Source organism: Eptesicus fuscus, chromosome 9, assembly GCF_027574615.1.
Source record: "Eptesicus fuscus isolate TK198812 chromosome 9, DD_ASM_mEF_20220401, whole genome shotgun sequence".
Classification (NCBI taxonomy): Eukaryota; Metazoa; Chordata; class Mammalia; order Chiroptera; family Vespertilionidae; genus Eptesicus; species Eptesicus fuscus.
This window is the reverse complement of record NC_072481.1, coordinates 26,412,601-26,424,866: the sequence shown is the minus strand read 5'-3', so window position 1 is coordinate 26,424,866 and position 12,266 is coordinate 26,412,601.

Sequence of the window (12,266 nt, the reverse complement as noted above, 5' to 3'; positions counted from 1 at the left end):
CTTGCAAAACCATAATAAGGTTCATCAGCTCAGCTCAAGGCACTGGGAAATTATGACATGAGATAAATGAGTGGTCTTCATATAAGTGTCATTCTTCCAGATGCTGCTAAATTCCTGGGCTTACAGACACTGTTTGAGGGCTTCCTCAGACCCATCAGCAAATGATGTAGATCTGCTCTGCCTCGCTCTCTCCTCTTCAGGTTCTCCTTTAGCTTTAAAGTTTAAAGGATCACAAAAAAAGCAAGTCTCTCCCTCTAGCCTAACATGCCTGCCCCCCCCCCTATTTTTGGTGTTTGCCCTTCCAGCAACACAGGGGTCACCTGGATGGTATCTATGCCACTGCTGCAAACTTTCCCTCCATCGAGGCAACAGCTTTCAGCTTGGCTCTCACCAGGAGAGAGAAAGCAAATGAGATCCAAATGACAGGAACAATAGTCCAGGCTGTTTCACAAGGGCAGAGCACAAACAGGGCAGGCAGCTGGTGAGCTCTGTTACCTCATTTAATCTCCATCACCCTGAGGAGGGGGGGTTGTATTTTTATTCTCATTTTACAGATGAGGACATTGAGACCCAGAGCAGTGAGACTTGTTCAAAGTCACGCAGGCACTTAGTAGCAGAGCCAGGATTAGAGTCCCAGTTCCAGTCAGCCAGTTCAGTGCCTTTCCCACTACACCACACAGCTTGCCTCTCCTCTTCCTTCACTTAGCAAATGTTTATTAATGCTTCCAAACACCGGGGATGCTAAAATGAATAAGACAGAGTGCCTAACATTGAGTTCAGAGCCCTCAGAGGAGGCCAACAAAGGAATAAATAATCCCAGGCATGTGATAAACGCTATAAGAATGAAACTGACAAAGTGCTGTGTGAGCCCCCAAAACAGTGAGTGATACTCTCTGCCCACATGCAGGTGAGTAAGGCTTCCTAGAGGAGGTGACATTTGGGCTGCCCCAAACTTGTATGCACCTGCTTTATTTTTTTTTAATTTAATAAATCTTTATTGTTCAGATTATTACAATTGTTCCTCTTTTCTCCCCCCATAGCTCCCCTCCACCTGGTTCCCAACCCACCCTCTGCCCTTACCTCCCCCCCACTGTCCCCATCCATAGGTGTACAATTTTTGTCCAGTCTCTTCCCGCACCCCCCACACCCCTTTCCCCCTGAGAATTGTCAGTCCACTCCCTTTCTATGCCCCTGATTCTATTATATTCACCAGTTTATTCTGTTCATCAGATTTTTAATTCACTTTTTAGATTCACTTGTTGATAGATATGTATTTGTTGTTCATAATTTTTATCTTTACCTTTTTCTTCTTCTTCCTCTTCTTAACGAATACCTTTCAGCATTTCATATAATACTGGTTTGGTGATGATGAACTCTTTTAGCTTTTTCTTATCTGTGAAGCCCTTTATCTGACCTTCAATTCTGAATGATAGCTTTGTTGGGTAGAGTAATCTTGGTTGTAGGTTCTTGCTATTCATCACTTTGACTATTTCTTGCCACTCCCATCTGGCCTGCATAGTTTCTGTTGAGAAATCAGCTGACAATAATATGGGTACTCCCTTGTAGGTAACTAACTTTTTCTGTTGCTGCTTTTAATATTCTCTCTTTGTCTTTTGCTCTTGGCATTTTAATTATGATGTGTGTTGGTGTGGTCCTCTTTGGATTCCTTTTGTTTGGGGTTCTGTGCGCTTCCTGGACTTGTAAGTCTATTTCTTTCACCATGTGGGGGAAGTTTTCAGTCATTATTTCTTCAAATAGGTTTTCAGTATCTTGCTCTCTCTCTTCTGGCACCCCCATAATTCTGATGTTGGTACGCTTGAAGTTGTCCCAGAGGCTCCTTACACTATCTTCAAATTTTTGGATTCTTTTTTCTTTTTGCTTTTCTGGTTGAGTGTTTTTTTGCTTCTTTGTATTTCAAATCTTTGACTTGATTCTTACGGTCCTCTAGTCTGCTGTTAGGTCTCTGTATAATATTTTTTTTATTTAAGTCAGTGTATGTTTAATTTCTAGTTGGTCTTTTTTCATATCCTCGAGGGTCTCACTAAATTTGTCGGCCTTTTCTAGGAAATTCTTGAAAAACCTTATAATCGTGGTTTTGAACTCTATATCCAGTCATTTGCTTTCCTCCGTTTCTTTCGTTTGTGATCTGTTTCTTTGTCTCCACATTTTCACTGCTTCCCTGAGTTGGTAGAGTAGCTTTGTGTGCTAGGTGTCCTATAGGGCCCAGTGGCTCAGCCTCCCAGTTACCTGAGGTGGACACTCTTGGTGCACCCCTTTGTGGACTGTGTGTACAGCCTTGTTGTAGTTAAGTCTTGATTGTTGTTGGTATCACTGGGAGGAATTGACCTCCAGGCCAACTGGCTGTGAGGATCAGCTGTGTCTACACCGGGAGAACTTCTGTGCTGGAGACAGCCTTATGAGACAAGACTTGCAAAATTTCAAGAGCCTCTGTGCTCAGCTTGGATGGGGCGGAGTCTCAGGGCTGAGCAGACAGCCTTGGCTTCCTGTCAGCCCTGCCCTATGAGGCCCCTGGGTCTCAGTGTCCCTTGGTAATCGCTGCAAGCACCTCTGAGAGAAAGCCACCCTCGAGTTTCGCCTGCTGCCAGACAGTCCAGTTTCTCTCCCAATGAATCTGGATTCCCAGATTCTCGCCCGGAACTGGAGTTCAGTGCAGTTGGGAACTTCCGTCTCTGTCCTGCTAGAGAAAGCCAGCGGCACACTCAGCAGTCAGTCTTCTCTGCGCACACTCGCGTGCGCACCTCCAGACCTCTGCCTTTTGCAGCTCCCCTGAGTTTCCGTGTGCTTTTTTCTTTTCCTGACAGTCCAGATTCCCCCCATATGAGTCTGGGTCCCCAGGGTCTCGCCCAGAACTGGGGTTCAGTGCAGTCAGAACTGGGGTTCAGTGCAGTCGGGAGCTTCCTTCTCCCTCCCGCTAGAGAAAGCCAGTCAGGCACTCAGCCGCCTGTCCTCTCCACGCGCGCGTCTCCGTGCCTCAGCGTTTTGCAGCTCCTCTGAGTCTCCATGTGCTTTTTTTCTTTTTTTCTAGTTGTAGAATTTCCACTCAGCCAGCTTTCCTGTGGTTCTGGATGATGTCCGTTTTGTCTTTTAGTTGTAGTTTTGAAATTGTTGTGCGAGGCAGCAGTTTAGGTGTTTACCTATGCCGCCATCTTGGTTTCCTCGTATGTACCTGCTTTAAACGTGGTCTCTTCACCAATCCATATGCTTAGCTCCAAGCCTGAAAAACTTTTATTGAAAGCTGACCCAAAGATCAGGTTACCAAAAAGTTCCTCGTCATCTTTAATCAGACTACAACCACTTCCTCATCATCTCCATGCCTGCCCTCCTCCAGTCCATACTCTACACAGAGTGATGGCTCTAAATTAAAAATCTTAACATAAATTAAAAATCTTAACATGACACTCCCTTGCACAAACCCTGCAGTAATTCCTTTAGCCTTTAGGATAAGTTTAAGTCTCCTAGCCTGTCATTCAAGGCTTTGATGATCTAGCCCCTGCCTATCTTGCCAGTCTCTTCTTACACAGTTCTTTGTCACTCCTAAGACTACCTATACTGAAGTACTACAATTCTCAGAACAGAAAATTTCTCCTCCATACAACACACTCCACAATAAAGTGGCAAACTCCCATTTGTGTGCAGCTGATCTCCCTGATTGTGCTCATGCAGCTCCCTGTGTTGGCCTCTGCACAACCCTTGACACACAATGTTCAAAGAGTGTTTCTGGGTCTATCTCTCCCCCACCACCAGTCTTGGAGTTCCTCATGGATGGAGAGCTGTGTACCCAAATCATCAGTGCCCAGCACCAGGCCTGACACATAGTGTGGCTGTGAGTGTTCTTTGAGTGAATAAACAAAAGTTGTAAGAAAAAACTCAACTCTCCAAGAAGGTTCTAGGGCAGTCAAAGTTCAGGTTACCTTGATAATATTTTCTGTAGTTCCTCAGCTGACTCCCATTTATTTAAAAGCACAGAAAAAAAATTTTAAAACTATACAGTTTTTAGTTACAGAACTGTGAGGGGCAGACAGTGACCCTTCTTTCCTACTGGCTGCCTCTAGGGTCTTTACCACAGACAGTTCCGCTGCCCTTTTATTTTATCAGCTGTGAATTGTTTGCAAAATTCCAAGCAGCTTGTAGGAAATTCAGGAAAACTCAACAGCAAGCAGAGAAGCTGGTTTCATTTTCCAGCCCAGCTCATTTCTGAAATGTAACACCATATAGGGCTTTGAAGTATGCTCACTTCCTGTGGTCATTATTTCAATAGTTTGGAACAATTTGTAGTTCATGCCTCCTTTCTGGAATTTACAGTAATCATCCTGTAATTCCACAGATATCAAATGTAAATATTGCCTAACATGTTTCATTGCTAGAAGGCAAAATCTGTCCAGTTCCCGTATTGGAAAATTTTGGTTTAAAAATAAAAATAAAAGGAATAGCATTAGTCTTCACTTCTATGAACAATAAAATTGTAAGCACCCTCTATAAATATTTTATAAAACCTATGTATTAAGCCAAAAGGCTTCCCCAGATACCTTTCTGCAGGGTCATCATCCTTGAAATCTGGGAAAATGTTGAAACCTTTAGGGCTCAAAGATCACCATTTGAGTAAGAAAGGTATAAGCATGGAATGTAAAGGCCTGGTCACTTATGTCTTTAACGCTGAGAATTTGATTGAAAAATGATATATAGCCACAGTAACATTCTTTTAATTCAAGAGTAGAGACTACCTGTGTTCTGCTCATCTTATATTTCTTGCAAAGAAAGTGTTCAGTGAAGATTACTATTATTCCCCAAACTTTTATTTCTTCCCTCTTAGTACCAATGAGTGAATTTCTAAATTATGTAATATTAGGGCTAAGTAAAGGCATACAAGGTACTGGGGATATATATTCAAAAGCAGTATATCTACACTAATAAAAGAGTAAGATGCAAATTGACTATACCTTCACAACACCCACCAGCCAATCAGGAGTGGGTATGCAAATTAACCCAACAAATATGGCGGGTTAATTTGCATCCGCAGGTGCCAAGCAGTTGGGGGCAGGGCATTCTGGGCCTCTGGGTAGTGTGGGAAAGTGGAAAGGCAGCTCCAGACCAGAGCGAAGGCAGTGCCAGCAGCCAGGGGGAAGGAAGGCCCATTCTTGCATGAATCTTTGTGCATCGGGCCTCTAGTCCTATATAATAAAGAGCTAATATGCTATTAGACCGAACAGCAGAACGACCATCCGGACAACCTTCCAGATGACCTTCTGGATGAAGCCAGTGCTGCGAGAGTCGGCCAAGGCTGCAAGGGGCTGTGAGGACCAGCCGGGGCTACAAGGGCTGAGCCCCTTGCATGAATTTCATGCATCGGGCCTCTAGTTTTCATATAATAAACAAAAATGAAAATTGGTCGCCATATACATAAATATGATAATTGTGTTTAAAGTAGATTTATTAAATGTTAAAAGTAGAAAGGGAAAGTAGTCCAAAATGAAAAAGGCTCTTTCATTTCAATTCAATTAACCCCTTCCACAGGCTAGATCTTATGCTGAATGTTCATTAAAACACTATTTCTGTCCTTGATGAGCCAACCATCTAGTAGGAGAGATTCGTGTGAACAAGCAATAACAGTTTAGCTGCCCTCTGTGCTTTTAAACTCTCTTTGAGGCCATAAGATAAGGGCAATATAGCACCCTTTATTTACCCATCTTTCCTCCAATAGCTTTATTCTGATTCTTAATTTTTTCCTGACCTTGACTGCTGACTCTTAACTTCATACTCCTCCTGATTCTGTTCTTGCAGCATTGATTTCTGGCTGCATTTCCTAACCACAACTCTAATTTGTCCCTTGTCTTCTTTTTTGGGATAATGAAGAAAATTAACCCAGTACCCTATCCTGACATAGGACCTTGTTCGTCGGTGTGTTTTTCTAAGTTCTCCCAGTACCCTGCAAATAAGAACCAGACAATAAATACCCAGGAATTGCTCCCTCTCTGGAATCTCAACTCTAATAGATGACTCTCTCTGACCTTCCCCCACCTCTTTTATTTTTATTTTTTTTGCCAAGTAATTTGAATAGTGGCCCCCCAAAAAGATATGTCCAAATCTTAACCCCTCAAAAGCTCTGAATGTGACATTATTTGGAAAAAGGGCCCAGCCAGGGTGCTCAGTGGTTGAGCATCAACCCATGAATCAAGAGGTCACCAGTTCAATTCCCTGTCAGAGCACATGCCTCAGTTGTGGGCTCAATCCTCAGTAGGGGGTGTACAGGAGGCAGCCGATCAGTGATTCTCATCATTGATGTTTCTATCTCGCTCTCTCCCTTCCTCTCTGAAACCAATAAAAATATATTTTTTAAAGAAAAAGGGCCTTTGCAGATACAAAGATTTTGAGATGATATCATCCTGCATTTAGGGTGACCCTAGATCCAATGACAGGTGTCTTTATAGAGGAAGGGAGGAGATTTGAGACACAGACACAGAGGGGAAGACAATTTGAAAACAGAGGCAGAGATTAGAGTGATACCTACAAGTCAAGAAACACCAAGAACTGCCTACAACCACGAAAAGATGGGCGAGAATCATGGAACAGATTCTCCCTGAAAGCCTCCAGAAAAAAAAAACAATCCTGCCAACACCTTGATTTCAGACTCCAAAACTGGGAGATAATAAATTGTTGTTTCAAGCCATCCAATTTATGATAATTTGTTATGACAGCCCTAGGAAACTAATATACACACCATAATTTAATTTTTAAAAGACATTTTAGTATCAAGATGTAGAGAATATCATTTCAAAATAAAGGACCATCTTTCCCAAGAAGTGACTCTAAGTCACTTTAAACTAAGCATGGTGCTCAAAATGATAAAACTCTGTCATAGACTAGCTCTAGTATTAGGAACCACAGGCCTAACCCCAAAGTGAATCTTTTAAATCATTTTCTCCCAATACCTTCAACTGTGTCTCTCTCCTATCCTTCCAAAAAAGTCACCCTGCCAAAGCCAAACCCCAGACGAAAACCAGAGTCCCCCTTCTGCTCTTACACTCAGATAGTTGGGCTTAGGTAAATATAGTAAAAACATTTACCAACTTCTCTCTGGGTTGGTCTCTGGTCATAATCAGTTTTCCTTTTGCTTATCCTGAATCTGTTTCCTCTGACATTCCAAATTTCACCACTCATCTCAAATGACTACCTTCCATCCTCAGATGAGTAAATATGACCTACACTTTTAATTCACAGAGACCAACAGGCATAATGCCCCCTCTCCTTACAACCCCTCCCGAACCTATAAACTTGTACCCATCCTTGCTTCCTTGCCTTCCTCTCTGAGAAAGCATGTCTTTCTTCCAGTAGAAAGCTAATCACCCATTTTGACCTCAGGATGTCCCCCTCTTCAGCCTCCTAAAGCACCAGTCCTAGCCCATCTCTTATCCATCTAAATGCCTCCTGGATGTTCCAGAAGACCTCAAAATCAACACATCTAAGTTAGTTCCTTTTCTAGATGACAGGCCAGGTGGAAATTTAGGCTGACAAGGAGAATAGCATGTGTAAAGGCCTGGAGGAAAGCATGTGTCTCTTAGAGGCACTGAAAATTGTGCAGGCTGTTCTAATATTGAAGGAAGTAGAGGATAGTGAGAGAATAAGCTACAGAGTAAGCATAGAGCGTCTTGTAAGCCAAGGTAAGAAATGTGTACTTTATACTAAAAGCAATAGGGAGATGGATTCAAGAGTTTTAAGCAAAGGAGTGGCATGATCAGATTTGTATTTGAGAATTGTCAGAGATTGCAAGAGTGAATTGAAGGGGCAAACTCTGAAGACATTTGAAGACAAAGAAAACATTGTTGAGCCCGGCCAACGTGTCTCAGTGGTTGAGCATGACCTATGAACCAAGAGATCACAGTTCAATTCCTGGTCAGGGCACATGCCCTGGTTGTGGGTTCCATCCCCAGTGAGGGGCATGCAGGAGGCAAATGATCAATGATTCTCTTTCATCATTGATGTTTCTATCTCTCTCTCCCTCTCCCTTCCTTTCTGAAATCATTAAAAACATATTTTTAAAAAATTGTTGAGCTCTAGCCAGTTTGGCTCAGTGGGTAAAGTGTCAGCCTGTGGACCAAAGGATTCAGGGTTCAATTCTGGTCAAGGGCATGTACCTTGTTTGCAGGCTCCTCCCCAGCCCAGGCCCTGGTCAGGGCTTGTGCAGGAGACAACCAATCAATGTGTTTCTCTCACATCGATGTTTTTCTCTCTTCCACTCTCTAAAAGTTCAATGGAAAAATATCCTCAGTTGAGGATTAACAAACAAAAAAATTGTTGCAACAATGTAGGCAGAAGATGGAGAGCCTTGTGTAGATTTAAGAGATGTTTTAGAGGTAGATAAGGCCACACTTGATGAATGATTAGGTAATCAGCACATCCCCACCTATTAATGGCCTACTGCAAAATGAGGTTACAGCCTTTCTGATTGAAAATCTTTCCCTTTATTGGTAGCATTTTCCTCCTCTGCTTCTCCAGATGATTCACTCACTTCCAGGACCTCACTGGGTGGATCAACCAGTCCCAAGAGCACTGCTTATGGGTTAAGGCCTGAGAGTGTGAGTGGCTTGACAACTCAAGCTGGTTGGTCAATTATCCCATGGGAGTAGACACCTTTTAATACCTCCACCCAGTTCACCATGACAGTTCTCTTCTTAATTTGTTCATGACCTTCTCCCTGACCATAGTTGATGAGACACAGGCTGAAACAAAATTTCTTCCACAAATATTTGAAAATACTACCTCAAACAAGAACTGGTCTCTCTCAGGGTTTGGACCTGCAGTATGGAATTTCTAGAGCTGGCTGTAGCCACTGTCCACCTTGAGAGCTGAGCTTCAAACTAAGCCAGTGTTCAGAAAGCCAAAGAAAGATGAAGGAAATGCCCTGAAAGGAGGAGTGGGAAATGGAAAGGACACAGGCAGTAGTTAATTTCTTGACTCGATAGCCTCCTAACACCTAGCTTTGTCCCTGTTCTAAGGTTAGGTCCACCCCTAACATTTGCAGGGCCCAGAGTAAGAATAAAAATGGAAGCTCACATACCATATGTCAAAATATTTAAAAATTATAAATCAAAATAACAAATCATTAAATAGAATATATTTAGTCCTTCTATCTTTTTTGTTTGTTTTTGTTAATCCTCACTAGAGGATATTTTCCATTGATTTTTAGAGAGAGTGTAAGGGAGGGAGAGAGACATAGAGAAACATCAATGTGAGACACATGGATTGGTTGCCTCCCACACATACCCCAACCGGGCCCGGGATCAAGCCCACAACAGAGGTATGTGTCCTTGACCGTTTAATCCTTCTATCTTACCAAATAAACCTTCATGCAAACCTTGGAAGATTACATTCAAATTTAGAATTCATGGATCCTGAGTTCTGACAGAACATGGTGGTAAGGGGAGAGCTGACCCCCATCTCTTCCCACTCCTTGCTTCACACTGCACTGTGAGGGAAGTCCTTATGCACATGTCCAAGCCTCTTCTATCCATTCCCCTACAAACACCTGACCCTCAACCACCTCTTTGGGCTAAAGGTACTAAGATTGACAAATTTATTGGTCATTAGAAAAACAGATCCAGGGAAAAGGCCTAATGTAGGTCCTGGAAACAAGTTTGGGGCCATTTTGGCAAAGAATTCCAAGAGCATGGGTTAGAAGAGGGAAGCAAGGGATCTGGGTGAATAAATTCCCTTGGCTCTACTTATTTCTCATCCTAAAAGTGTCCTGGGCCACTCTTTCCCAGTCTAATAGAAGTGCTTATATGAATTTCCTGTCATTTAAACTGGCTCCTACTAAATTCTGTTACTTGCAACCCAAGAATCCTAACCAAGGTCTCTGCTTTTACTCTCTGAACCACTGTCCAATTTTCTCTCTCTGTTCCCCAAAAGGCCTGCCTGCAGTAGTGCCTAGCAAAGGACTTCCCCATGAACCCTAATGCCTACCAAGTGGGCTAGAAGCAGAGAGGCAGCTTTTTTTATGGGTTCCTCTTCAGTGGTAAATTATTTTGGTCAATCATTGTGATTTTTCCTTCCCATTCTCAGGTTATATGTATATCTTACCTCTAATTATCTATTTTAAGCTCAATGGACAACCCCAAATCCTAAAAATAGCATTTTAGTTCATTCTTGCATCTCCTGGCACCATACTCAACAATATATTAGAGTTTATGGGCCTTGCCTCCCATCTGATTTGGGAGTCCTCCAAAATGGGAAGGGTGTTCAGATGCTAGGCAGCCAGAAATGTCAAATGTTCTGTATAACCCCATTAATCAGGTCTTGAAGCTGACTCCCTTGACATATGCTCTAGTCCTCTTCCTTGGGAAGCTTTAAGAGTTTTCTTTGGGGACAAACCACACACACATACACTTTTTGCTTGGGTCCTGCCCATCACTCCTCTCTCCAACTCAACCTTCACAATTAGTGTCATAACTATCTGACCTAGACCACACTGTCAAATGCCACATGAACAGGGTGTCCAAGGCTTCCTGATAGACCTATCTCAGAGCCTAACTCTCAGTAGCCTGTGAGCGTAGCTAGTAAAGAGAAACCATCAGCATTCTCACAGACCTAAAGTAGCCAGTTACCAGAAACAACCAGCCTAGTGCTGGAAAACACATGGGCAAAGGAAGTGTAGTCTAGCACCTGACATATCTGCTCTTTCTCAGAAGTCATCTGTGATTTCCCACTTTTGATCCAGGAATTCTGTTGTTGATTTTTATTAGTGTTGCACCTCACTATCAGATAGACTTGAGATAACAAAAATTATAGACTTTCTTTCTTCTTCATTTTTCTAATATAGTGCCTACTCTGATGCCCTCAAAATTGCTATCAGTGAAGGTCAGTAATTTCCAGGACAAGCCTGAACTAAGTAGCTCACCAAGGTTACCTAGGCCTTGAACTCCCAAAAGAGGTCAAGGAGTGAGGGAATTGACTTCTTCCTGGATTTTAAGCTGACTTGTGAATTTGGTGCTCTAGATCTGTCCTGATAATGCCAAGTTGAAAAGACTTTTGAAATCATGGAATAATTTTGCATAAACATAAACATTATGAATGTTTCTAGTTTTCTATAATTGATGGGGTAGGACTAGTTGTTAATAATGGAGACCCCTTCCTGCAGCCTGTACTTACCTCTGTGTGATATTACATGTCATCACCTTTCACTGAGGTCAAGCAAAATTATTCAAGTTGTAATGTCTCCCACATGGTCTAGTGCCACTATTGTATTAGCATGCTTTTGTAATTGTAACTAACAGAAAACTAGCTTAATCCAAATAAAGGGGTAGCCTCACTTGACACATTGCTAAGTAAAGAGGTGCTCAATGTTGACAGGAACCAGATTAATTCTCAGTTCTCCTTCCATCTGATATTTCCCCAGGTGGTGACAAAGATAGCCTCCAGGAACTGTAGTCCTACATTCCACTTGCTTAGCAACTCCATCTAGCAGAGTACAAGTTTCTCCATATAGTTGCAGAAAAATTCTAGGGGTTGAATCTCATTGGCCTAGCTTGGGCCACAAGCTCACCTCTGAACCAATCACTGAGTCTAGTTAAATAAAATGTTCTAATTGGACAGGCCTAGGTCCTGTGGCACCCTTAGAAACAGAATATGGGGTCAGCTGTGGCCAAACTAGGTAGGTTGAGAACTGGGAATGAGCAGTTTCTCAAAGAAAATCTGGGCAGATAAAAAATATGTTCATAATTCTCTAACTGAATGGTCTTTTCTTTCATCTATATCCAGTAACTAGGCCAATGTTTCTGGTGGAAGTTGGGGCCATTTTCATATAGGAGCACTTCTAACCATACCCAGCACTGTAACTCCATTCCCTGGCATCTCCCTAGGGCTACAGACTAGTTAACATCTTTAAAAAACTTGAGTAAAACTGTTCTCTTCCCCCCTTGAAGACTTTCATGGACTCTCTTTATATATGCTCAGTGAAATAATGGAAGTTTACATAGCCTCTTCAATTTCAGGTTATCTTTGGAATCATACAATTCAAAAGGCTTCTAGAAGTCTCCATCTACTTCCATGTGCACATTTTCTAATGTTATATTGATCATTGTCCTAAACATTTTAATTGGCTCTATTTCTAGTGATAGTTATGAATGCATGGTACAGAAATAAACTTTAGTAAGATTCCTAAAACTCACAGGTAGAACACCCAAAATAAACCCACATATCCTTAGCCTCATTTGCCTGTATCAAAACAGATTATATTATTTTATAACTTTTTT